A 25,625-nucleotide genomic window follows, 5' to 3' on the forward strand; every position below is an offset into this window, starting at 1 on the left:
GGGTGCCATTCAAGAAGAGACCCCATGGTTTATGGGACAGCAGGGATTAGGAAAGGACAGCAGGCTAACTTCAGACTTCTGGTATGAAGTTAAATGCATGAGCCACGCTTAGGGAGTAGCGGAGAATGGAGGTTGACAAAGGCCTCCATGACTGATGCATAGACTTCTGTTAGAGGAGAGAGGTAGGAGTCCTGGCAGTGCATTGTGAATGTGCACTTGCTTGTTAGAGAGAAGAAGAAAGAGGGAGAGAGGGAGAGAGAAGGAAAGAGGGAGAGAGAGGAAGAAAGAGAGAGAGAGAGAGAGAGAGAGAGAGAGAGAGAGAGAGAGAGATTCCATCCCATCTTTCCTGAGGTCTCCTTTCCCATCTAAGCACTCTGGGTCACATTAGGTTCTACTTTTTGCATCCCTTCTTCAAGGGGAACGAGCTTTGCTTTGGCATTCCAGCCTGTACTTTTCAGGTCCTGTTTGCTGGAAAGCTTGCTCTGGGTCCTGTGTGTTTTCACAGCTCTTTCTATGGAAGTGAAAACATTACTGAATTTAGGTAACTCCCAGCAGGTCTCCAGCTTCCTCCAGATGGAACTCGCAGCCTCTGAAGATCAGGTACCTCTGACTTTGACAGTTTTCTGTGTCTATCAAGGAATAGCGTCAAGGGCAACTCTCTCAGAGGAGGAAGGGTCTAGGCTGAACACTGCCATGCGGGATGGAAGCCACTGCCAATCTTTCTCGATTGTCTAGTTGTGGAGTAAAGATCTCCGTTGTTGTGAAGCTTCAAGCAAGTGGAAACACAGATGAAAGAAAATGGAATGACTGCTGACAGACAAGAACATGACTTAATCAGCAATGAAAATCAATGCGTCCAAGACTGCTGCCCCCAGCAAAAATCAATGGGGGAAGAGGATCGGGAGCCTGCAGCTCTTCTCCATGGATCTCTGCTCAAGGCCACCCAGAACTCCTCCTGCCTCATGTGTCCTTTTACACCAAAGCAAACTCAGGCACCAGGTAGCCATTTCTGGGAAATTCTTCCTACTCTAAAGAAATAAATATAAGGCCACTATTGTAAAAAACAAGCAAACACAACAACTTCAAAACTCAAAAGAGTAGCACAGTAGATATATATTTACTATGTAATTATGTAGTATAATATATATGTAGTGTGTATATATATTATATGATATATATATATATATATATATATATATATATATATATATATATATGCATATATATAGTTTCTACCCTAATAAGTATGGCTATTTCTCTGCATCCAGCTTTTCGGAGTGTTCTTAAAGCCATGAGTCCGGGATGCAGACTTCACTCACCCAGGAATGGTTTCAGTTTTAACCCATGGGCCTCACCAATGACCATGAGCAGAAGAGGATGTGGGAAGGTAGCTCAGGTGTTCTGTCATCCCACCATGGAGTGATGCGTTCTACTTCTGGCACATTTTGTTACTCTGCACTCACCTGGCCCCATGCAGGTATTAGAAGTGAGGGGGACAAGATTTCCAGCTAGCTAGCAATTTCTGAGTCTGAGCAGTCAGTCTTTCCACACCATCTACATTAAAACTCATGACAAGAAAAGGATGTCTCAGATCATCAATGAGAAATGCTTCCACATTGCCACCTATTCTGGTCTTTTCCTCTCTTAACTGGTCTTAACTGGTCTTAACTGGTCTTAACTGGTCTTAACTGGTTTGTCCCAGCTCTGTGAAGCCAACTCTACCATCTCTTCTCTCTTACTAGCTTTCACCAAACTTCACAGGCCTGTTTTCCTTTCTTTCTGTTGTTGATTGGTCTCAAGAACTTTACAAGTTTCTGTGCATTTTCTACTGGTTCCTGTCATTAAGGAAATCATTTGCTATGGTTGTTACAGAACCATGTTTGTGGGCAGCAGCAAGCTCTCCTTTGACAAGATTTCATATAAATAATAAATTTAATATAAATTACAAAGTTCAGGCAAGTCTTGAACTCATGATCACCTGCTTCAGCCTCCTAAGTACAGGAACTACAGATGTTTACCACAATAGACCCAAAGTTACTCCTTTTATATATGCTAGTGTTTTAGGACGTGTAGTCATCTGAGAACTTATTGCTTATCATGTGTTCTGAAATCTTCAGTTACCCAACAGTAGATGCCCCAGCTATACCAGGATGCTAGAAAATACCCAGTTCACATTTCATTCAAGTGCCTCCTCTGTAGATGCTCTTGAATTTAAAAGGGGGATGATGATAGAAGCAATAAGAGGCTGTATATTCTTGCAGAGATGCTCACAATCTTCCTGGTTGTTCAACAAGTCATCTTTATTCACATTACTGGTTTACTTCCAAGCCACTTAAGATGAGATGATAATGTCCCCTGTTGAAGAACTGGTATGGGTCTCATGAGTAGCTACAACACTGCCACATTTCTCTAATGATTTAGGGTCTCTGGAACCTGAAAATGCATGATTTATGTGTCATTTCATGAGCAGATGCTCACTGACCACTGCCATGTACACTGTTGTAAGCACCAAAAAAGTGAAGGAGGCAAGACATGATCTTTGACTCAGAGAGTAGAGCTATAGAAATTACAAGAACAGTTTCGATAGAATATAAGCTTTATGGTTTTGCTCTTTCAGCAGTCAATATGGTATAAAAATAATAATTATTTGACTTTGTTCCAATGGAAAGAGAATGAAAAACATTTTGCTTTGTGGAGAAGGCCTGAGCTGGATCTATGGAGATGAGATAGAATTTCTTTATGAATACAGTGATATGTAAAGAAGAATCCAGTTTGTAAGAATAACATTCGTAAAGAACAAGATATATAAATTAGTAACGAATGATGGTAATGATGGTGGCGGTGGTGGTGGTGATGATGACAATGATGAGATAATTGTAACTCAAAGAGGTAGGAGTGTAAAGAGTATAGTGGCTCTAAGTGGAGAGGGGACAAACGTTGGTAAGTGAGTACAGGTACAATGGTAGAGTCCTTGTTGCTGTGCCTTAGAATCTAAGAAGCCTTAATAAAGGGACAAGGAGACCAAGCTACTCTTGGATACCATCAGTGCTACTCTAGATTGTGTTCAGTAGCCTGGCTATTCTCTCTGCCCAAACTTCAGTCTTGCTCATTCCAAAGGTCCCTTCCAGTGTTGTACTGCTGCAAATGCTTCTGTGTCGCCTCATGCACAAGCTCTGCTGACTCCTCCTGTCACTTACTGATCCCAGTCAAGGTGCCAGGTGGCATCCCAGCAGTCCTGCATCCACTGCTAGTCCACACAAAACCAACGTCAGCCATTTTATCTCTCCTCCTCTCTGCCATGTTCCTCTGAAGAACTGTCTTCTGCCGACTATGTTGCACTTTCTCAGCTGGAGCAAGAGAAATGATCTTCCACAAACTGTGCCCTCTGCCACACTCACAGTGTGCTAGCCACACAGAAAGTTGCAGATACATACTTGGTGGTTCATTCAAAGGGAATATTTACAACATCATCTTGGGTCCAGTCACATTGTAATTATCTTTTGTGTGTAGGGGAAGGGATAGGAAGATAGCTCAAAACCAGTATAAATCATAAAGATCTGAGTTTAATTGGCAGAACTCATGCAAAAAAACAAAACAAAAACAAAAAACAAAAAACAAAAAAAACCCAACCAATCAACCAAACAAACAAAAGCGAAAAGTGTCACACCTGGTAGCATGGACTGAGGAAACAGACAGATCCCTGTAGCTCCTTAGCCAGCTGATGGCTCTGGGCCAATGAGAGGCCCCAGCGAATAAGATGTATAGTGCCTTAAGGGGACGACTTTCAGCTTGCGAGCGCGCGCGCGCACACACACACACACACACACACACACACACACCTTTATTTGTTAGAATGCAGATATCAGGGGTCAGGTCAGAGTCTGCTGAGTCAGCTGTCTGATGGCACGGTCTGCGTGTTTGTTGACTGCTTTCTATGACTGTGGGAATGGCAGAGATAGTGGTCTAATCACGAATTAGCATTTTCTGAAAAGGGCCAAACAGTAAATAATGTAGGCTTTATAAGTCAAATATAGTCTGAGATGTGTTCTCCTCGCTTATCTGATGCTTTAAAAAGATTTTATGTATTTATTTTTATTAATAATTTTTTCTTATTTTTGAGAATTTCATACATATGTACAATGAAATATGATTGATCCCACTCACAATCTCCCCACAACTACCCCAATACCCCCAGTACTTCCCCCTCTCCACTTAATTTAATCCCCTCTGTTTTATGACACATTGAGTCCAATTTGAGGAACATCTGAGGGATATTCTTAGTCGTACCTTATTTAAAAAAAAAAAAAAAAAGAGGAGCCGTAGGCTGAGTTTGGATCACTGACATTAAAAGGATGGGCTCCTCACTCTCCTTCAGGGAATTTAGAAATGCATGAAGTCCATTGCTTTAAGGATAGCTTAGAGAGAAATGTTCATCCTTAGAATTCTCAGGGAGCTGGCCTACTTGCTCTGCAGGGTTCTGTATTGTCTGCATGGGATGTGCCTCTGCTCCTTAGAAGATGCCTGCTCATCTGGGCAGTGCCGTGAGACAGCCGAGTCTCTCTGAAAAATTCTGTGACACCCCTCCCTAGCTCGCATGTACAGTCCTCAAACAAGAGCTCATAATGATGCTGTAGTCACACAAAAGAAACAATGAAGCAAAATGGAGGTTGTTCCCTAGTCCCCTGCCTTCTCTCAGCCTGCTCCGTTTACAGATTGCTTTTTGCCAAGGTCTGAATGTCACCTCTAAATGGCTCAGACTACCTGTCCAGCACCCCCTCCATCAATCTTTGCTTGAGGCCATCCTCTTTCTTGTGGGGCATGGGGAGAAGCCCACCCCACCCTTTTGCACTCCTAGGAAGAGGCTGACAGTGGTTAAGAGGTCAAGCTCCCCACTCAGCTCCTCAGTCAAGTGTGAATTTGCACAAGATGATTCAATATATTTTCCTGTGTGTTCTTCGGTGTATTCACGCTGCCTGGTGATTTTTTGACATTTCGGTCTGCTGCTCTAAGCGGCCTGTGTTAGGGACCTGACCCTGACCTTCACTGTGGCTTTTAAGTGAGAAGAGCCAGAATAAACACACACAAATAATCCTTTGCAGGGCATGTCTGTGCCCAGGCAGCCCTCGGTTATGTGTTGTGTTCTGACCTCCCGAGGTTCTGATGAAAAGGGTAGGGAGCTGTCCTTCCAAGGCTATTATCAGGAGGTCCAGCCTGTCGGGGATGGAGGCGGGGAAGCGTGGACAGCATGACCCCTTCGGTCTCATCCGGTCTCAGATTTCTGTGATTCCAAAAGTGACTCTACTTTATGCTGGGGGCTCGTGCACTTAGTTAAAACCACAACAGTGTACACTTCTTCAAAGAGGGAGGACAAATGAGCCTCGGCAATCTTCCGATCTCAACCAGACCTCATTTTTCCAAGTCACCACCTTACTCTCATCTGTAAGGTGCTAAATAGCCTGAGACCCAGTTATCTTTGTGACAATCTCTCCCCAGGTGCCCCATCATGGTAATTATGCGCAGCGGGAATGCTCTAGCTGCCCATCTCTGCAGTTAAACTCATTAAGATGGGAGGCTGAGAAATCTCCATAGAGGGTCCCCACCTTGGAATTGATGGGCACGTTCCCCTTCCTTGGCTACCAGGTTTAGGGGTTGGAGGACTTTGGGGTTTGAATGCCACAGAGCTTGCTTTAACCTGGATTCGCTGCCCTGATTGGTGCTTTGAGAAAGATACTTGCTGTGAGGTCAGGAGAAAGGATAAGTAGAAGGCAGGCCACCGGCAAGTTCTATCTTAAAAAATAACAAAGCCACCAAGTTTGTCCATTTCACATTTTGATCACTATGTACATGTTGACTATTAGGAAAGGAGCCTTTCCTCTCTGATGCTTCAGAGGACAGGAGGGTGAGTTTCAAGAACCATCGAGAGGTGGAGATTAGTCTGGAGGTGAGAGAGCATGTGGGCCATGGTGATGAGAGTGGTCCTGCACCAGAGAAAGGCAGGGAGTGTCATAGGCAGTTAAGGAGATGCTCTTGGCTGAAGGTCACAGAAGAGACAGGAGGCTTCAGTCTGTAGTAAGGGCTGGGAGGGAAAGGGAAGAAGAAAAAATTACAGACAGGCCCCCAGGGACAGTAGGTTTGGGGTAAGGGAACGCATCCCTCACTGATAAGAGAAAATGAAGGGATGGTTCTAGAGGGAAAGCAGTTTCGTCTTAAGCTTGTACTAGCTTTCTGTGACTATAATAAAATACCCAAGGCAATAAATCTTAATACAAGAAAAAAAGTTGTTTTGGCTTATCAGGTTTTGAAGCTTCAGTCTATGCTTGTCTCCGTCCATTGCTTTGGTGGCAGAACAAGTTGGGCACTTCATAGTGAGTGGAAAGCAAAGAAAGATAAGGAAGGAGCCAGAGTCCTACTATCTCCTTCTAAGGATTACCTTCAATAGCTAGAGATGTCTAACTAGCCCCCAGGGTATTAGGTAGTTACCCTACCTCCAATTAGCACCAAGAATAGAACAAATCTTTAATATCAGGGATTCCTGGGGCATTTCAGATCCAAAGTGTTAAGGGTTTAGTGAAAAGAAAAGCAGATCCTGGAATACTCAGCTACAGAGAGAAACATACTCAATCAATCAATCAATCAATCAGTCAATCAATAAATTCAAGAAAGACATAAAGGGAAAGGTGGACCTCGAAGGAGATCTAAGGGCTCCAGCCAAGCAAGCTCAGATTGGCTGGGGTATAGTATATCTCAGCTTGGTGGAAGGTTGGGTGAGATTGCAAAAAGACAACTCTTCTGATGGAATAGAATCTCAAAGATACCCTGTGCTAAAAGGGAGAATGGGGTCTGTGTCTGTGAGAGCATAGCAGGTAGCTTTTCCAGTCAAAGTAACGACAGAGTCTTCATTCCATTGTCAGACCTGCACACTCACTTAGTCATTCTTTCCATTGCTGTGATAAAATACCCCACAAAAATAAGCTAAGGATGGACTCATGTTTGATGTGAGTCTCTCCTGGAGAAGACATGGTAGGAGGACCAGGAGGCAGCTGCTCATTTCATCCACAGACGGAAAGCGGAGAGTGATGAAAGCTCTCACCCAGCCCATTTTCTCCTATTGTGTGTTCCAGCATCCCAGCCTAGGGAATAGTTCTGCCCACACTTAGGGTTGGTTTTCTCACCCCAGTTCATCTAATCTAGACAATCCCTAGCAGACACCAACGTAATTCTGGTAATGGTCAAGAGCAGGGCAACCCTGTACTCAAATAGCTATCTAAGACAACACCTCTAAGAACCCTTCAACATTAGTTTTTATGAAGACAGTAAAAATGTTGGTTGCATGAGAGCTATATGCAGTAAAGCACAATTACATGTAAGGGGCTATAAATGTGTCTTTACTGGGGCTCTGTTCTCAGGGTTTATTCATCCACATTTAAAAGGTAACTAACAAAAGGAGACACCTGAGAATGGATGGTGGGTAGGCTGGAGTCTTCGTTCTGCTCTGGCTGGTGTTTATTTTCTTCATGGCTCTTGAACATGGGTTGGACCACTTTACTCCACCAAAGCTGCTCTGCTGCTACCGGAAGCTCTGGATTCTGTTTTTGGAGTTTGGGGTGAAGAGATTGGAGTCTTAGTCTCTGTTCCTTTCTCTTTTGGCTCTACCAACAGTTGGTCCAGGGACTTTGTAGTCCAGATCCTTGAATGCAGGTCTTTTTTCTGTGACTCCAGCAACCATCAGATGGTGTCTGCCCTCTGGAAAAACCATCTTTCAAGTCTTAGATGCTGCCTCTGGCTTGACTTTTTTCTCTCTCTCTCTTTTTTTTTTTTTCAGGTGTCTGTTTGCTGGTATGTGGGAGCACCTGTGTGCATCTTTGTGCACGTGCTTGAGGAGGCCAGAGGTTGACACTGTGTCTTCTTTGATACCTTCCTTTCCACCATATATACTGAGGCAGGCCCTCTCATTTGAACTCAGAGCTCCCCGATTTAGCTATTCTACTTGTAAGCTTGCTCCAGGCATCCTTGCTCTGGTTTGCAGAGTCCTGAAACTCCAGGAGAACTGCCTGTCAAGCATTTATGTGAGTACTAAAGATCTGAACTGCAATCCTCATGGTTGCACATCTAGTAATTTACACACTGAGCCATCTTGCTAGCCCTGGCTGCATCCTTGTTACCTGCTACTGCTCCTCATTGGTAGTGTTCTATCTTTTAGTTCTTCCAATGTTTCTATAACCATACCATATGTCATTCTTTCTCTTGACCTGAAGTAAGCCCTCTTTTTCTGATTGGATTCTGGCTGGTAAGAACACTTAGTGCTGTTTGCAGAAATTCAGTAGGCTGTAAAAGATATAGGAACCACGGTAATTCACACTAATTTGTTGCCCATGAGCATTTATCGTTCTGTAAAGCGCAATTATTATACTTGCTACCATGCAGTCATTAATAGAGGATGTTTCCCCTCTTTGTGCATGTCTGTACATCTGTCACAGAGAAACTTCTGCTATTGGAGGAAGAATGCATAGCAAGGCCCAAAGCCCGAGTTGCAGTTCTTACTGGGCAAAGGCATGGGGTCCTATGAATCAGTACAAAAATCCCATGGCTATTCTGAAAACTGGGATTTTAGGCTCTCGGTTTGACGCTAATGGTGATCAGGAGAGAAACCAAGTAGAGCCTGGAAGATAATCAGTTGCTTTGCTGGACAAAAGAAACTGAGGCAATTTACCTGTGAGAAAAATATGAAGAAAGGAACAAACAAGGAATCCGTATTAGAAGCTCAGGGACTTTTGAGATGCCAGAGCAGACGTGTGCCAGAGCAGACGTGTGCCAGAAAAAGACAACAACTAAGTCACATCATCCTCAGATCCCGAGATACAAACTTATACAGTCTAGGTTTGGATCATGCATGCTCCACAGGTCCACAGATTGCTATACTAGTTCTTGGCTATTGGAAGTGCTATTGGAAGGCAGAGAACTATTAAGTAGTGGGGTCTAGTCAGAGGAAGCTAGGCATAGTGAGCATATCCTTGAGGGGCGTATGGAGACCGTAGCCCCACCCCGTACCCTCATTATTTTCTGGCTACTATGAGGTGAGTAGCACTTTCCACCATGGGAGATGGTGTTGCTGTGACCCCAAGCAATGGGGTCATGCATAACCTGGTCTGAACCCTCTGGAGCCAAGAACACAAATATGCCTTTCCTTACATAAAACTGATTATGTTAGATGCCTTTTCACAAAGAAAGAAAGAAAGAAAGAAAGAAAGAAAGAAAGAAAGAAAGAAAGAAAGAAGATTGAAAGAAAGAAGGAAGGAAAGAAAGAAAGAGAGAAAGGGGAAAAAAGATTGACTTGGCTTCTCTGTCTCTGTTTCTTTCTTTGTCTCTTTGTCTCTTTCTATCTCTGTCTCTCTTTCTGTCTCTGTCTCTCTTTCTGTCTCTGTTTCTCTCTCTCTCTCTCTCTCTCTCTCTCTCTCTCTCTCTCTCTCTCTGTATTGTTGTTGTTTGTGTGTGTGCACAGAATGGGAAGTGATGAGCAAGAGAATCACATTCAATAATTCAATTCAATAAACACATAGAAACACCTTCTCCAAGCTAGAGACTGTGCATCTGGCTTGGGGAATAGGAAGAAATAAATGAAACTGTTTCTGTCCTCATGAAATAAATGAAAACTTGGTTGAAAGGACTTAAAAGAATTCAGTGAAGGAATACAGATGGTGGGTACCATACTGTAGAAGCTAAGGTGTGAAGCAAGAGAACCAAATGGAGGCAGGAGATGCAGACAAATCTGGGCATAATGAAGGCCTCTGAGAACCGCAGGAAAAAAAAAATGGGAGATTCCTTGTAGCAAGATGGGCTGGGTCAGGTAGCAAGCTTCTTACCACAGCTCAGATGTGGTTTGCACTTTCTAAGAAAGCCAGTTGCTACAGTTTGTCCAAGGACATCCTGTATAGCATCTTGTTGTAATTCTAAATGAAATGAGAAGAAGGGATGGAGGAAAGAAGAGAGGGAGAGAAGAGAGAGGAAGAAGAAGAGAGAGAGGCAAGGAAGAGGGGGAAGGGAGGGAAGATGGAGGGGGCACAGGCCTCCTTGGTGTTTAAAAACTCAAGTTCAGTCCCCTAGGGGGAGAAAGGCAAGAATATCCTCATGTCCAGTAGCTATTCTGTGTTCTTGGGCACGAACCTTGTATTGACATTGCTGGTAATTAGAGTTGGCTCAACATGGAAATGGTGTGTATCTATCAAGGACTGAGCCGAATAGAATTTACTCTTTAGTACATAGGCACGGTAGGTCACCATCTCCATAAAAACCTGGTTTGCTTTGTGTGTAGATTTTAGAGATTTAATTCTTAATTGTGAGTTTCTTTACTTTGTAAGTCCTTTTTCTCGAGTGAGGACCATTTACATGTCATCTTTACTGACTTATTTTTGTCGCGTGTTTACATGCTTAAGAGTTCCTTGTCAAAGAAGCAATTAAAGTAAATAGTGTAATCATGTGTTTGTAAGCCTTAATTACAGACCTATAACAGCACAATTATGACATCTAATTTTATTATAAAATATCTGCTTAAATTTTCAGGAGAAAAGGAATTTTCCTCTTGAGTTTTACTGTCTCGGGTGTTTTTAGATTTATTTGATAAATTGCTAAAAAGAAATCTATCTGCATTTCAACACTCAATAAATTGGAATTTTGAGGAGCACAAAACTGCATGAATGTTCCATTATCAACTTATTTTTAATTTATGTAACTAAAATAAAAGGCAGACTATTTCTTGAATTCAAAGTTACTCCTATTCAAAGCCACAATAACAGACCACCAAATTACAACCAGCTCTGGTGAATTTTTCTGTTATATGAGTTAACAGTCATAATGGACGTGAGGTGGGATGAGGTATGTATCTAACCCTCCAGCACAGGGATGTGAGAAGGAACCCAAGTTCAAGGCCAGCCTGGACTATGTGATGAGACCATGTCTCATAATGAGTAGTTACATCCCTCATCTCCTTTTGGAATTCAGCTTTCTTCTCCATAAGCCTGGCTTATAAAACAATTAAATACGATCTCCCATAAAGTCCAGGCTCTGTTTTGGGAGGTACACTATTTCCTGGGCTGGCTCAAGCTCTATATGTGGCTGAAAATGACCTTGAATTTCTGATCCTCCTGCCTTTACCCTCTGAGTGCTGGGATTATAAGCAAGTATCACCATGCCTGGTTTTCTGCAGCACTAGGGACTGAACTCGGTGTTTAGTGCACGCTAGGCAGGTACTTTATCCACTGAGACACATCCCCAGCCCGAGTCCAAGATGTCTAAGAGAGACACAGTTCTGATCCACTCATAGGTCCAACTGTATGGCCAGGGAGTCGCTGGTTGGCTGATTAGTGACTCTCAGAGAGCTGCAGTGTTTGCCTCTCATTATGGAACTGGTAGTTAACATTCTCGGCACAGGAACACCGAGTGAAGTCCCATTGCTCTTCTGTCAGACTTGCATCGCCTTGGCAAAGGCCTTTGTCGAAGCTTATTGACTCTGAAGGGAATTTGCTTGTGTGGGGGTTTCAAGGAGCAGAGATGAAGGCTGTCCCCAGCACGTGTGTGAGGAAAGGCACTAAATCCATGACCACAGGTGACAGTGTCTTGAATGTCCTGTTCCCCTCCAAGCTGCCAGTGGCTCTCAGTGAAATGAACTTGGCTCCTGCAGATGCCCAAGCCCACACCTTTGAAATGGTCCAATACAATCAGTTTCTCCTAAAGCGGCTACGTAGTTAGCAAGGAGGCTCACTTCCTTTAAATCATGGCCACATTATATCAAATAGAATTTGTCATCTCTCAACTAGCTGAATGCCGTAATTGATCATAATTCCCCAAGAAAGGGAGAAAAAAAGCAACAATTAAAGAAGCCATGAGAGAATTTATTGAAGCTAGAGAGGAAGGGAGGTTCCAAAAGCCCTTTCAACAAGGTAACTGGAAAGAGACAGGGAGAGAAAACAAAATGGCTCTTTCTGTTCTTCAGTGACTTGCTTTAAGGAGAGAGGGGAGAGGGGAAGGGGGAGGGGAGGGGAGGGGAGAAAAGGGGAGGGAGAAGGGGAGAGGAGAGAGAACGATTAATCAATTCAAGAAGATTCTGCTAGAAGCCTAGTCAACATTCCCCATGAATAACAACATATTAATTACAGCTGTGTTCGAATGAATGACTTTCTTTAGTTTGTACAAATCCATTTATCTGTTAATTCATTATTAAGTGTGCCCAGTGATAAGGATTCTGTTACCTAGCTCCTTGCTCTTCAAGGGTTCAATCCAGAGAGCTAACACTGAGCTCCCTCAGAAAACAACAGCATAGAGAGAGCGTTGAGGGGAAAGGAAAGATGAGAGAAGGGAAAAGACAGACAGACAGAGAGAGAGAGAGAGAGAGAGAGAGAGAGAGAGAGAGAGAGAGAGAGAGAGAGAGAATTGGATCTTCTTACAGTGGTAGATTGGGGCGTGATATCAATAACTTTAATGGAAGTATTGCCAGTGCCCTGATAGGAGCCCTGCTGCTCCTCAAATAAATGGCTTGGCTCCACCTCAGCGTTTATCTGCCAGGGCTCTGGCTTTATCAGGGCACCAACTCAGATTCCATTAATGTTATCTCTTAATTAGCTATGTGATTAACCTGTGTTACTCCTGTGCGATAATGAGTGGGAGACAGAACCAGGCAAGTTCAGCTGCCGTATTACTCCCTTTTCAGAAGCCAAATCATTCTGGAGAACATTCCAGGAAGGGGATAAAAAGAAAAAAAGAAAAGAAAAAAGCCCTCAAACAGTCTGATTCGTTCTTCACTTGGATGCAAAGACAAATTCTTCCATCTCTGGAAGAAGCTATGGGAACTTTAGCTAACAGAATGCTCAAGACTTTCTCCTAGTGCCTTTTCCGAAATTAACTCCTTTCATCTTCACAGTGGGGAGAGAAGGTAGGTCTCCTCATTATCCCCACTTCAAAGAGATGGACATTGAGAAGCTGAGAGGTCAAATCTCTTCCCCAAGGTCACACAGATGGGAGATGGCAGAGCCAGGATCCAAAGACAGGGAGACTTGGCACCCGGCCATCTGTCTCCCTGGGATCTTGAGCACAAGACTTCTTGGTAAGAAATTATCAGAGAACAGCCAGCTCCCGCCTTAGGGCGTTTGGAGCCCCCCCCCCCCGCCCCCAGCCTACTCCTTCTGGTAGGGCACTTTGGTGTCAGGGACTCCGGGCTGTGCTGTGCTGCGTTTAGCTGAAAACCCGAGCTCTCTGCTTAGAATTTTCTGCCTGTTAGAAATGCTCTCTGGGGTAGTCTTAGGGGAGCCAGGGCTAGAGCTGGTGACCTTGGATGGCTCCGAGTGAAATGTAAAGATGGAAAAATACCTTGGCTTGCAGGCCACTCCCATTTTCTTTTCCTTTTGTCCCTTCCCCTCCCCAGCCTCCTCCTTGGCCCCAAGGGAGAAGCAGGGCCCTCCTTTTCTGCTGAAATTACCCAAATCATCAGCTATGTACTATGTGGACACAAACAAAATTGAAGAGACCATGACCTCATCCAGGCTGCCACCACTGAAGAGCGACAAGAGAGGCAGGAGCGCCCCCTCCTTCTCTGCTCCTTGCCGCCTCCTATTTGCCCAGACAACCTGGCCCAAGCAGGGTGGGGGAAATGCAAACAAACTATTCTAATAAAAACCTTACCCGGGTGGACAGAGAGGTCTTCTTAGGAAGTCCCCCAAAACTGCGTTATTACACTGCTCCCTCCTCTGCTCGTGCAGTCTCCCACCCTTTGTTCCTCCTCCAACTCTCACACCCTGCCACTCCAAGGACTTTGAGGCCCACCCCGTGGAGTATTTCCAAGAGGTGATTTCAAATAGTGTTTAGTAGTTGCGCTCCCTCCCCACCCCCACACTTCTTTTAGATCTCTCGCCTCATTTTTCCTCTTCCTAGGATCTGTGACACTGAGCACGCAGTCTGAGACACATCTTGATACCTAGGGCCTCCTTCATTTTCCATTTCCCGGTTACAAGCAGGGTGTGTGCTGTGACACACTTAGGGTATTATAAAATGTAGATGAAAGGACAGAACACACACGTGTGTGTGTGTGTGTGTGTGTGTGTGTGTGACACACACAGTGTGATGGCTACCCTGATGTTCCAAATCTAGGATTACAAAGTCCTAGTGAGAATTGAGTGACTCCTTAATGGATGGGTTTGCTTCCCAGTATACAGTACACAGGTGTGCGCTACTTCATCTCTTCATGTTAAAAATAATCACCTTTGGAAACCATATTTAGTGAACTGCACTATAAGAAAGAGAGAAAAATCTTTTGTTTCTGGGGTTTTCTGCTTGAGGAAACACCCAGTAGTTTCTGCCAGGAATGGATCCAACTCTTGACATCCTTCTAGTGCCTTCCCCTTTTCCCATTGTCCCAGAGTGGGAAAAACAAGAGATCCACTTCTGTTTTTCTGTCTGTGGTCTACAGCTCTTTTGACAAATCTAGAGAATGGCTGCTTTGGTAGGAATCAAAGGAGGAAGGTTAGGGAGGTGAGCAGAGGAAGCCTCTGAGTAGAGAAAATATCAGACATAGAAGCAGTTCAGGTCCTGTTTTTATTCCATTTCAGCAAGGGCTTGGAATAAAGATGGAAATGGACATTTTTGACCATATGTAGCCAATGAAGAGTTTTGAATAAGAGAAATGGTGGTGCCTGTCTGATATTACATAGGGGATTAAAACTGACAAATTTCTTGTGTATGTGTGTGTCCAAAGAATCAAAAAACAGTTTATCATCTCAGACTTGCTTTATTTTCAAAATAGTGTCTGCCTCAGTGAAGGTATTTTCTCTGAGAGCTCCAGCTTGTTTTAAAGGCAGCATTAGTGACTAATGGGGAGTCACCCAGGTTTGTGGCTTGGTACAGTACTTTCTATTTATTCAAGAGCTTAAAATTTAACTTTGAGCAATGTCCACAGCAGGGAAGAACAATTAGTAAATTTATTAATTGTACACTTTTATTCTCAAGGCTAATTATTTGTTTAAATTATTTTTTGCCTCTATTGAACGTGTTACCACATAAAAATATTTCAGCTTAGGTTTCTGGTATGAAATACATGGCTCAGGTAGTTGAACCATTCTTATCAAGTGTAATCAGCTCCTTTTGCTAATGACAACACTTGAAGCAGAGCCTTTTATTTAAGCAAATGAGCGTGTGGGAATGTTAAGTGTTCAAATAATAGTGATTCATGGTGCTATTTCTCCTTTTCCCATTGTGGACCATGGATAGCTTCTATATCTGACCTTGAAATATGATCAGATTCTGGTGTGCCACAAATTGGAATGGTGTGGTTTTATGTAGGGCAAGGCTGGCCAAGCTGGTATTCCAGTGCACAGAACAAAAGTGAGGGCTTCACAATGCATGGCCAGGGATGGAAACCTGTCTCCTCTTTTAATTCCCCAAGCGCCTGGTCTGTAGTTAGAAAATGAACCAGCTGCCACTGGAGCAGATTCCTCTCCATGCACAGCTCCAGGTGTTCAGCTAGAAAAGACGGATGACTCAGTGCAAGTAAAACCAGCCTCCTCCAGCAGGCATGGGGTGGGGGGTGGGGGGCAGTCAGGGAGCCACATGGCCCAGAGTGCCCATCGGGAAAAGGATAGTAAGGAACTGCTAGATACCTTCTCGGTCCAGGTCCTAGGCTAGGCACTAGACCAACAGTTAGCTTCACCTCAAATCTCCTAGGATATGGAAGGGCACTGTTAACAGCAGATATCAGGAGAAATAGACTCAGAATGCATATTGGAACCCATAAATATGTGAATGCAATGTCAAAGCCTTTCCATGCTACCATGTTGATATCCTGCCACCTAGTACAGTACCTTGTTGTAGTAGATGCTTCATTAATTCATTCATTCATTCACTCACTCACTCATTCACTCATTTGTTCAACAAATATCTATTGAAGGCAGATCATATTCCTAGAGACAAACAGATAAAATTAACATGCTTGCTCTGAAAATTTTAGTAATAAATAGATGAATCTGTCCCATTTTGTGGTAAATATTGGCCGAGTAGATGAAGTTTGGAAGCATTCAGGCCAAGCCTGTATGTAACATGGGGACTGTGGCTCCATCGCTATCTCACAGTCCCGTGTGCCCCTTTGTAGCCATAGTTTCTACTCCAACAGGGGCAAGGAGCAAACCTCCTCCTGAGGCCAAACACCAAGCCATCGAGGAGGAAAAGCAGGAAGTCATAGCTCCATCTCAACCGTCCCAGTGATACCACAGGGCATTTTATAGCACATGAGAATGGTAAAGCCTGCACTGATTCCTTCTCTCTATGTGCAGACAGGACTACAGTAGGAGACAATCTCTAAGTCCTGAAAGAATGGGTTCTGCAATCTCCTGTTACTCAGGAAGACAGACACACCCCTCAACTATGAGGTCTAAGAAAGAGACACGGCCATTCTCAAAGAGCAGAGCTGAAAATACAGAGAGAGCAGGGCTGGTCTATCTATAACTGCACACAGGCTGGCTTGTTGTTTAAATGCTTGTGTTCTGAGTCTGGTCACAGCTTCAAATCTGTTCCTATCATCACAGGAGTTACAGATGGGAAGGACCTATGAGGTCATCTCTCCGAGCACTGCCTGCAGAGGCCTCATCTCCACACAAAGCTTTTGGAACACTTCTGCAGCTCGTAGAAGTGTCCCAGAGGACCGCGCTTCCACCCCGTCCCTCAGGAGCCAATTCCAAAATCCACACGCAGTACATTTCAGACTGAAGATGAGGCCTGGGTGGGGGTCTATTTTTAATTATCCAAGGCACTGAACAGAAGCCTGGTGTCATAAAAAATTGCTGAGGGCCCTCTCCTCCTTCTCCCCACGGTGCCTTCCCACCCTGCAAGCCTTCCATCTCAACTGGGAGGCCCCAGCCCGGTGGCAGGTTTCAGAGCACATGGGGAGGTGCCAGGTGGCAGTACCAATATGGCTCAGCAGGGTGTGCCAAGGGTCTTGGGTTGGCCAATCATCCCCAGCACACGGAACTGGGGGAAAATAACTCTCTAAGCAAAGCTTCCGTGCATGCAGCCATGCAGAAGGCTTAGTTTTGAATCCAATCTGCCTGCTTAATACCATCTCGGGCTTACAGTAGTCATCTATGCCCAAAGAGCTAGCTCAAGATGTTCATCACAGAGTTGTTTATGAATGTGCAATTCTAGACCACCATTGTGATGCCTGGTGATAGGGGATTGGTTTTCTACATCATGAGTAAGTCATGTGATGTACAGACATTTTGAAGCCTTTAAAAATAGTTTATCAGAAGAGTACCAGCTACATGTTTCTACCTGCAGGTCACATAGCTCCTACCCAAGATGCTTGGGACTGAAAGTGGTTTTGGATTTTAGAATATTTATGTATATCTGGTTGGCTCTCCAGGGCAGGGGAGATAGCTCAGTGGTTAGTTGAGACATTTGTCATTCATATAAGAGGACTAAAGTTTGGTTTCCCACATCCAGGTCAGTAGAACCATAACCACCTGTAATTTCAGCTCCAAAGGATTCTGACTTTCTCTTCCAGCCTCCACAAGCATCCTCAAGAAGATACACATATAAATTAAAAAAAAACTTTTTAAAAAAGGATATATCTTGAAGATGAAATACAAATACAATTTCAGAACTGATTCATGTTGCTTACATTTTTTGTGTACATATTCTGATGGTAATTTCGTACAATATTTAAATGTCTCTTATGTTTTTATGTCAGGTCAGATATGTAATTTTATGCCATTTTAGGGCAGAAAGTCTCAGATTTTGGAGTATTTTGGGAATAGATGTGAACCCTGTCCACTAAACAAAACAAATTCATTATGGGGATTAAAGAGTGGACTCAGAAAGCACCCAGCCATCTATAACCCCAGTTCTAGGGGACCTGGTGCTCCCTTCCGGCTTCTACAGGCACCTGGCACACATGTAGTATACAGACTTAGATGCAGGCCAAACACTCATACACAAAATAAAATTTAAATTTAAATTTTAAAAATGGAAATGTACATTATGAATAACTGGCACTATCCCCAACTTAAACACATGCATAAAGTATGCTGACATAATTATTTCTTCCTTTTGAGCGGATTGATTCTCTACATTCATCATTATGAGAATCACTACAACAGAAGAAGAAATGGGAGCACCATTAGCCCCTCCCTCCTAAGCAGCACAGTGCTAAGCCTGAGTGCTAAGGTTCTAGGAGTGCTACGTTGATGGCAGTGACAAGCTGTGATTCAACCCCACAGTACCTCCAGTAGTCATGAACTAAATGGACTTCTGAAGCTTGGAGGGGTGAAATCTCACTGCAGAGAACACAGAGGCTAAGAAACCCCACGCCTACCCTAGGCAATAAGAAGACTACAATAGGTTTTCCTGGTAATTCATCAGACTTCAGAACAGGAAAGGATGTTAGCGGGGTTTTGTGTTTAGCCACTGCATTATATTTTCTCTGTAAAGAGGAAGCTGAGACCCAAAGGAGCCAAGTGTCTTGCTTGTATGTACAAGCAATGCTGGCTGAGCCAGGACAGGACCCTGAGACCTGGCTGAGCCAAGACAGGACCTTGTGCTTCTGATGTCTTCTGTTTTCTTTGCTTTGCAGATCTCTGTTCAAACATCACAGTCTGACATACATGTCATCATCGTAGTGACCCCTCTTTCTGCTGAGTCCCTAAACTGACCTCTCTTCATACTTAATCCTACTGTTGCATTTTCTGTACTATACTGTATTTTCCCCACAACAGGGTCTTGCTATGTAGTCTAGACCAGCCTCAAATTCACAGTCCTCCTACCTCTATCTCTGGGATCACAGGCATGGCTAGTCTACTGTAGTATTTGGTAGAGTCTAGATATCTTCCTAGGCTTAAAGTAAAAATGTGCTTCTTAATTTAGTATTCCTTCAGTTCTTTTCCCCCAACGACTGATGTTTGTCAGCAGATCAATAGGAACCCCAAAGGTTTAAAGACATTGCAAAGGTAACTTGTCAGCTTCTTGGTGGTCCCATGCTCCTAACCTTGACTTTTATGTTCTAGTAACCTTGAACTGTATGCACTGTGGGTCAGAGGGCTATAAAAGTCTCTTTTCTGCTTTACAATGGGTAGTCATACAATGTTATAGAAAGATCATAGCTTTAGAACTATAAAGGCCAAATTTCAGTCAGAACACTGCAACTAGGTATATGCTTAAATTCCTGGCATCTCATTTTCCTTGCCTGATAGCAAGAGATTTATTGTAGGTTTGTTGATGTCTTTACATGGCACATGTTTCTGGCACACAATGGGCATATAGAAGGTGCTGACCCTAACATGACCCTTGTTATTGTATTTCCTTGGCTTTACAGATGGTTAATCATGACTCCTGGTGGTAGCTGAGATGGAAGAACACATGCAAGCCCAGGGACTCTGAGGGGATGAGAGACCAGGAAAGGGCTCTGCCCCTCATGTTCTGTGACTGACTTTAGCATAGATTCCTTTGGATTGCCACAGTGTTTCACACTGCTTTGTAATAGAACCTTTTTTTTTTTTTGTCTACTTTTCCCATCTAGATTCTACACCCAGGCAGGCAGAAGTTGTCACTGTATCCTGGCTTTGCATCAGAGTGACAAGTTCATTCTAGGCATCACCCGAAAATCAACAAAGTGAATCTTCACAAGTTGAGAAGCCATCATTAGTGTCCATGTGCCTCATTTAGTATCTGGGACATTATAGCACAATGAGTATTGGAGTTACTTTTCTCATCTTTGTGATCACATGTCCCTGATAAAGATATTTAAGAAAGGGTTCATTTTGTCTTGTAGCTTATGAAGAGATACAGATCACCATTGCAAGGAAGACATGACTGCAGGGGCATGAAGTGGGTGGTCACACTGCATCTCTATTCAGGAATTAGAGGTAAAAATGCTCTGTAAAGCTTCAAGGTCTACCCCTACTGATCTACTTCTTCCATGGAAGGTCTAGTTCTTCTAGGTTTTACAACCTTCCAAATAACATCACCAGGTAAAGACCAAGGATTCCAACACATGAACCCACGGAAGCCATCTAATACTGAAACCACAGGCACTGAACATACATCTTTTCCTTTTCTTTTCACTTGCATGTACAGACATGTGCACACACATGTGATCATGTGACTGAGAATTTACAAATAAATTAAATTAAAAATACTTATTGGATACCTTATTGCCTGTCAGAGATTTTTCTGATTAAAACAACAAATGGCACACTGACAAATTATACCGATTGCATACCATGGGGCCAGGCTCTAAGTGCACACTGCGAATTAGTGCACAAATGATTCTGGTTTGATTTCAGCATTTCCAGCAGCAGAATTCATGATGGAATCATGGAAAGCAGACCTTTGGGAGTTGAGTTGCCTTTCACCGTGGCAAAGACAGTATCCTACTAGGACATCAATTGTCGACTTTCTACTAGGCCATCAATTGTAGACTTCCCCAGTGGTATCTCTTTTCAAAGACACTGGACACACCCCTTAACTTTCAATGATCTCTTCTGAGCAGAATATAAACAATGGATTGTCCTTCTTATCTGCATGTTTATCTGATATTAAAAGAGGGCTGAGTTTGCCTGTCCTCCCCACCCTAACAATAGAAATGAAACAACTATAAATGGTAGTTTTCTTACTCTGATTTCTTTTTAAGACTTTTTAAAGTTTAAAAATTACTTATTCATCTATGTGTTCCAATTCCCAGAAATCTAGAAGAGGACTTTGGACTCCAGAACCTGAACTTATAGGTGGTTGTGAGCCACTCTACATGGGTGCTAGAAAGTGAACTCTGGTCCTCTGCAAGTGTACCAAGTGCTGCAATGACTGGAAAGTAGCTGATCTGCTCTTGGCTAATGAATAGTGCCTTCTTACCATGCAGAGTCAAGTGGCCAAAGCTGTGTGGTTAACAGCCATATGCAGCTCCCCATGCCTGTAATTTCTGCACTTAGGTAACTTCAAGAGGAAGATGAAGAATTCAAGGCTAGCTTAGGCTACATAAAGGACAGCCTAGGCTATGTAACCCTGTCTCAAGACAAGAAAGAAAGAAAGAAAGAAAGAAAGAAACAAAGAAAGAAAGAAAGAAAGAAAGAAAGAAAGAAACTCATGGTGACTACATGTTCCAACTTGGGTAGGTCCATGCACTGCAAAAGAAAAAAAAAAAAGAAGATGGCAGAATATCTTCCATTAGGAAAAACATGCACATTATTGAGAACATGAAATTTAAATACAGGTTGAGCTTCCTGTAACCAAAATGCCTATGGCAAGAAGTGGTTCAGCTTTTCCCAGAGTTGAGGATATTTGCATATATATAATGAGATATCTTGGAGAAGGGACCCAAGTCAGAAAATGAAATTCATTTATGTTTCTTATATACTTTGTACACATAGCCTGAAGGAAATTTTATGCAGTAATTTTAGTTGGCCATGTTGTGAGGGCAAACTGTCACAGGAGGTCAGGTATGGAATTGTCCCCCTGTGATGTCATGTTGGATGTCTAGGAAAATTCAGATATTGGAGCATTTCAGATCTGGGATTTTGGATTTGGGTTGGTTAACTACAGTTGAAGAATTAGGAGATACTAAAGACATGGTGGTAGGTATAGATCTTTGTGGAGATGGAGGAAGATATCTCAGGCTTAAAGTAACTGACAGAAGGCTTCTCAGAGCAGATGTGACTTCAGTTCAAAGACATGGAAGTCTTGATAGAAATGAACTTCATAAAGAAGAGAAGCAAGACACAGGCCAAAGAACTCTGTGACGGTCAGAGTAGAGAAACCATTTGGGTAGCCAGTGGCAACCCCTGTGAAAAAGAGGATGGGGATGGATTTAGAAAGAAGAGTTTTAGTTCGATTCTGTGTATCATTAAATGATGGGTTAGAGAATTTAGATTTCATCTGATAGGCTTTAAAAAGCCATTGTCAAGTCCTGAGTGGAGGAAAGATATAATAAATGTGATGATAGAAATAATTTATTAGATGACAGTCGCTACAATAGACTACAAAAGAGACTAGAGATAAGTAAATCAGCCAGGAAGGAGGGCTGGAGAGAGTTCAGTGAGAGCCACAGCATTGGAACGTCGGAGACAACTTGACAAACAGTGAAAAGAAACTCTAGGTAATTAAAAATTGGGAATTTTAGGACCCTGAAACAGGGATGGGGTGGATGCATACTCTTAGAGAGGACAGTGAAAAACTTCAGAAGTACAACATTGTAACATTACTAGCAAACCTGGATAAAGCACCTCCGCAAAACAATTAAAAACAAAATAAAATCAGAGCCACAAACAGACTATGAACACGTAGTTTTCCATAGACAGCAAAAGACTATCAAACATATAAAGCCATGTTTACCATAGTACAAAGTATAAATAAAAGAAACAGCAAGATACTTTTCCTTATTGATGTGGCTAAAAATAATGGCATATTTTCAATGACAGTCGTGATTGTTTACATGGAAACACCCATAAAAAGAATATCTGCTGTGTGGTGCCTGAGGACCAATATGGCACTCTAAATACATTCATTCACCTTGGGTCCAAGTCTCATACCTAGCCACGTACATCAAAGGTATACTCGTGGGAAACATAACTGAAAGAGGCTAAATGTTCAACCTAAGACAGTGCAAAAAGCACGAGCAATTGGAAAGACATTAGAGCCACTGACAAAAATCTTTACCATATGGGAAAAGATACACTTAATAGGTTGAGTTTAAAAGCTATAATATAAGCAGCTTGTTCAATATGTTCTTAATTTTAAAAATCTGTATATATGAATAAAATACAACATGCCATTTTTGGATTGTAATTCAAACAAGCAAGCTGTAAAAAGACACTTTTGAGACAGAGAAACCAAATATGGACTAAGTAGTGGATGGCACTGAAGCCTGGTTGTTGATTTTGTTACATAAACTAATGATGTTTCAGTTATAATCTTAAGTTTTCTATGTTACAGATATATACTGAATTGACATCTTATAGAGGGAAACGTCATGAATTCTGGAATTTGTTTTAAAATATAAAAGAAAAATTACTAAGGAAGTTAAATCAGAATGACAATGTGTTGATAATGGTTACGTATACAGTTCTATTCTGAAAGCTCTTCTGAACAGAAATATTCATCTTCAAGTGTTCACTGAATGCTTTTAGCAAAATTGGCAGGGAAAGCTCCTTGTTATTGTCTTCATTTATATTCCTTAGTGAGGTTAAATATGTCTTCATATATTTATATATATACATTTAATAGCCCTTTTGGTTTCTTTGAAAAGTTGCAAGTCTGTATTTCTTTCTTTTTTAAAAGTAAAGTTCGATGACACTTTCAAACTAATACATATATACATATACATACATACACATATACATATGCATAGAAGTTTGTAATGGTATAATCAAAATATTTACAATGGTTGCTGCCTGTTAAACAAATGGTTTATTTTGTTGTTTTCTTAAAAAAAAATACATTTCAAGTGATTACAATGCATGTGTTTTATTTTTTAATGTAATATAATTATAAATAATAATGAATTTTAATATAATTAAAATTTAATCATAATTTAAATCAATCATAAGTGCTATTTTTATAGCATTTCTGTGTTTTGATGTTGAAGACATAAATGAAATAATAAGGCAAGCACTGAAATGGAGACAGGCATTTACTAGAGGGCTTTGGGGAAAATATGCTGGAAGCATGGCTAGCAGATCCTAGGGTTGGGCTAGAATTGGGGAGCAGCTCAGTCAGCAGAGTGCTTGCTTAGTATGCATGAGACCCTGGCTTTGATTTTTAGGACTAGATAAAGTAGATATGGTGGGGCATTCCTGTAATCCCAGCACTTAGGAGAGGAAGGCAAGAGGATCGGAAGTTCAAATCCATCCTCAATTACATAATAGATTCAAGGACCATTTGTGTGAAAAAATTCTAGATAAAGAATCTCAATTCAAAAGAGGGATGGAGGAAGTTAGAGAAGACAGAAGCCTGAGCACCACATACAGCAGCTCACAGGAAGATGGCTTATTCTCCAACTCCATTGATGTACATAGCCCAGGCACTATTTTGAGTGCTAAGACAAAATAAAGAGGCATGAATGAGTCTTTATGAATTCATGAGGTGGGTGGTAAACTGCAATACATAGATAGGATGGAAGGGATGTACAAGGTACCTGAAGTGCTTAGGACAGAGCTGATCTGGTCCTGAGAGGTTCTGGGAAATTCCCTTGAGGGACTTTTGCTCCTTGGGTATCAACAGGAGTTGGGACAACAATACAGCAGGGGAATTTTAATAAAAATGCCATCTAACTTGTAAACTTTAATGAAGAAAGAAACGTGATCATCTGAGGGACCAACCATATTTAGTAGATCTAGAGCAGAAAGTAAATTATAGAGAAAGCCAAGATGAGGCTACAGGGTGAGGCTGGGTAGAACAAGCAAAGTCTTCAAAGTCATGAGAAGAAACATCACCACTCTTTTGTTTGTTTGTTTGCTTGCTTCTAAGCATTCTGGGAAATCATGATTAACGTTCTAACGGGAGAGTCACTATAGGGAGCAACACACATAGGAGGATGCTTTGGATTGAGGGGATAGTGGAGGAGATGGGGAGAAAGGGGCAGACCAGATAGCTTTTCTTTTAATTCCCAAGGAGGAAGAATTGTCAATGAAGGATAACGAGTAGCCAGAGAAGTTAGAAAGAAGATAAAGAGGCCAGCATTAAGGATGGTGCCAAGGAAGGGAAGGAGGGAGTGAGGCAAGGAGAGAAGAAGGAGGAAGGAAGGATTTAAACCTGTTAGATGATGCTGATGGTGCCCGATAAATTAAACAAAACCCTAATTGTTGATGGCTTGGTGGGAGAGTTGAAGCTGACTGGTGCACATCAGGGTTATTGAGCACTGCTCAGGGGAGGATGAGAGTCAAACGGAAACGGCTCATGTACTGAGATGTTTCTAGAAAGAAAAGAGAGTGAAAGGGAAGATTTTTAAAGATAGAAACCAATTGATCTTTTTTATTCAGGAAAAATCTTGAAAAGAAAGGAGCTTAGTAATGTGAGGCAGGGTGGCCCAATAATTCTCAGACATAAGAGGCGATGCTATTCAGAGTCCACTGAAGGGGCTGGTTGAGATAGGAGGAACACCATGACAACAGGAAGCCTGGAGATGAGGTGTAAATGAGGGAAGTTGTTTTCCAGAACTCCTGGCAAGAACTCGAAAGAATTCCTCTCTGATTCCTTTTGGTCTCAATGAAAGGGGAGGGGATGGTTATATTTGTTTGGAGTTTATTTGGTAGTCTGGAAGTATGTGGCCTCTCTGCATAGAAGGGGAGGGAACTGACCAGAGGAGATTTAAATAATGATGACATGGAGCCCAGAGCAAGCCAACCAAAAAGCTAAAGAGGAGGGAGGAGGGGACACAGATGAGACCAGAGGGCATCTAAGTTCCTAATGTGGGACAAGAAGAGGAGTGTCCACTCTTTAAATTCAGGGGATGAGCTGTCTCACCACCATCGATATGGCCGGATGGATGAGCTGGATGGTAACAATTGGTGGTGTGACTACGGTAGGCAACACATATGCCAGATACTATAAGGACCTGCCTGCCTTGATTTGTTTCATCCAGCAACCTTATGGGGTGGACACTGCTCTTT

Source organism: Arvicanthis niloticus, chromosome 14, assembly GCF_011762505.2.
Source record: "Arvicanthis niloticus isolate mArvNil1 chromosome 14, mArvNil1.pat.X, whole genome shotgun sequence".
Lineage (NCBI taxonomy): Eukaryota > Metazoa > Chordata > Mammalia > Rodentia > Muridae > Arvicanthis > Arvicanthis niloticus.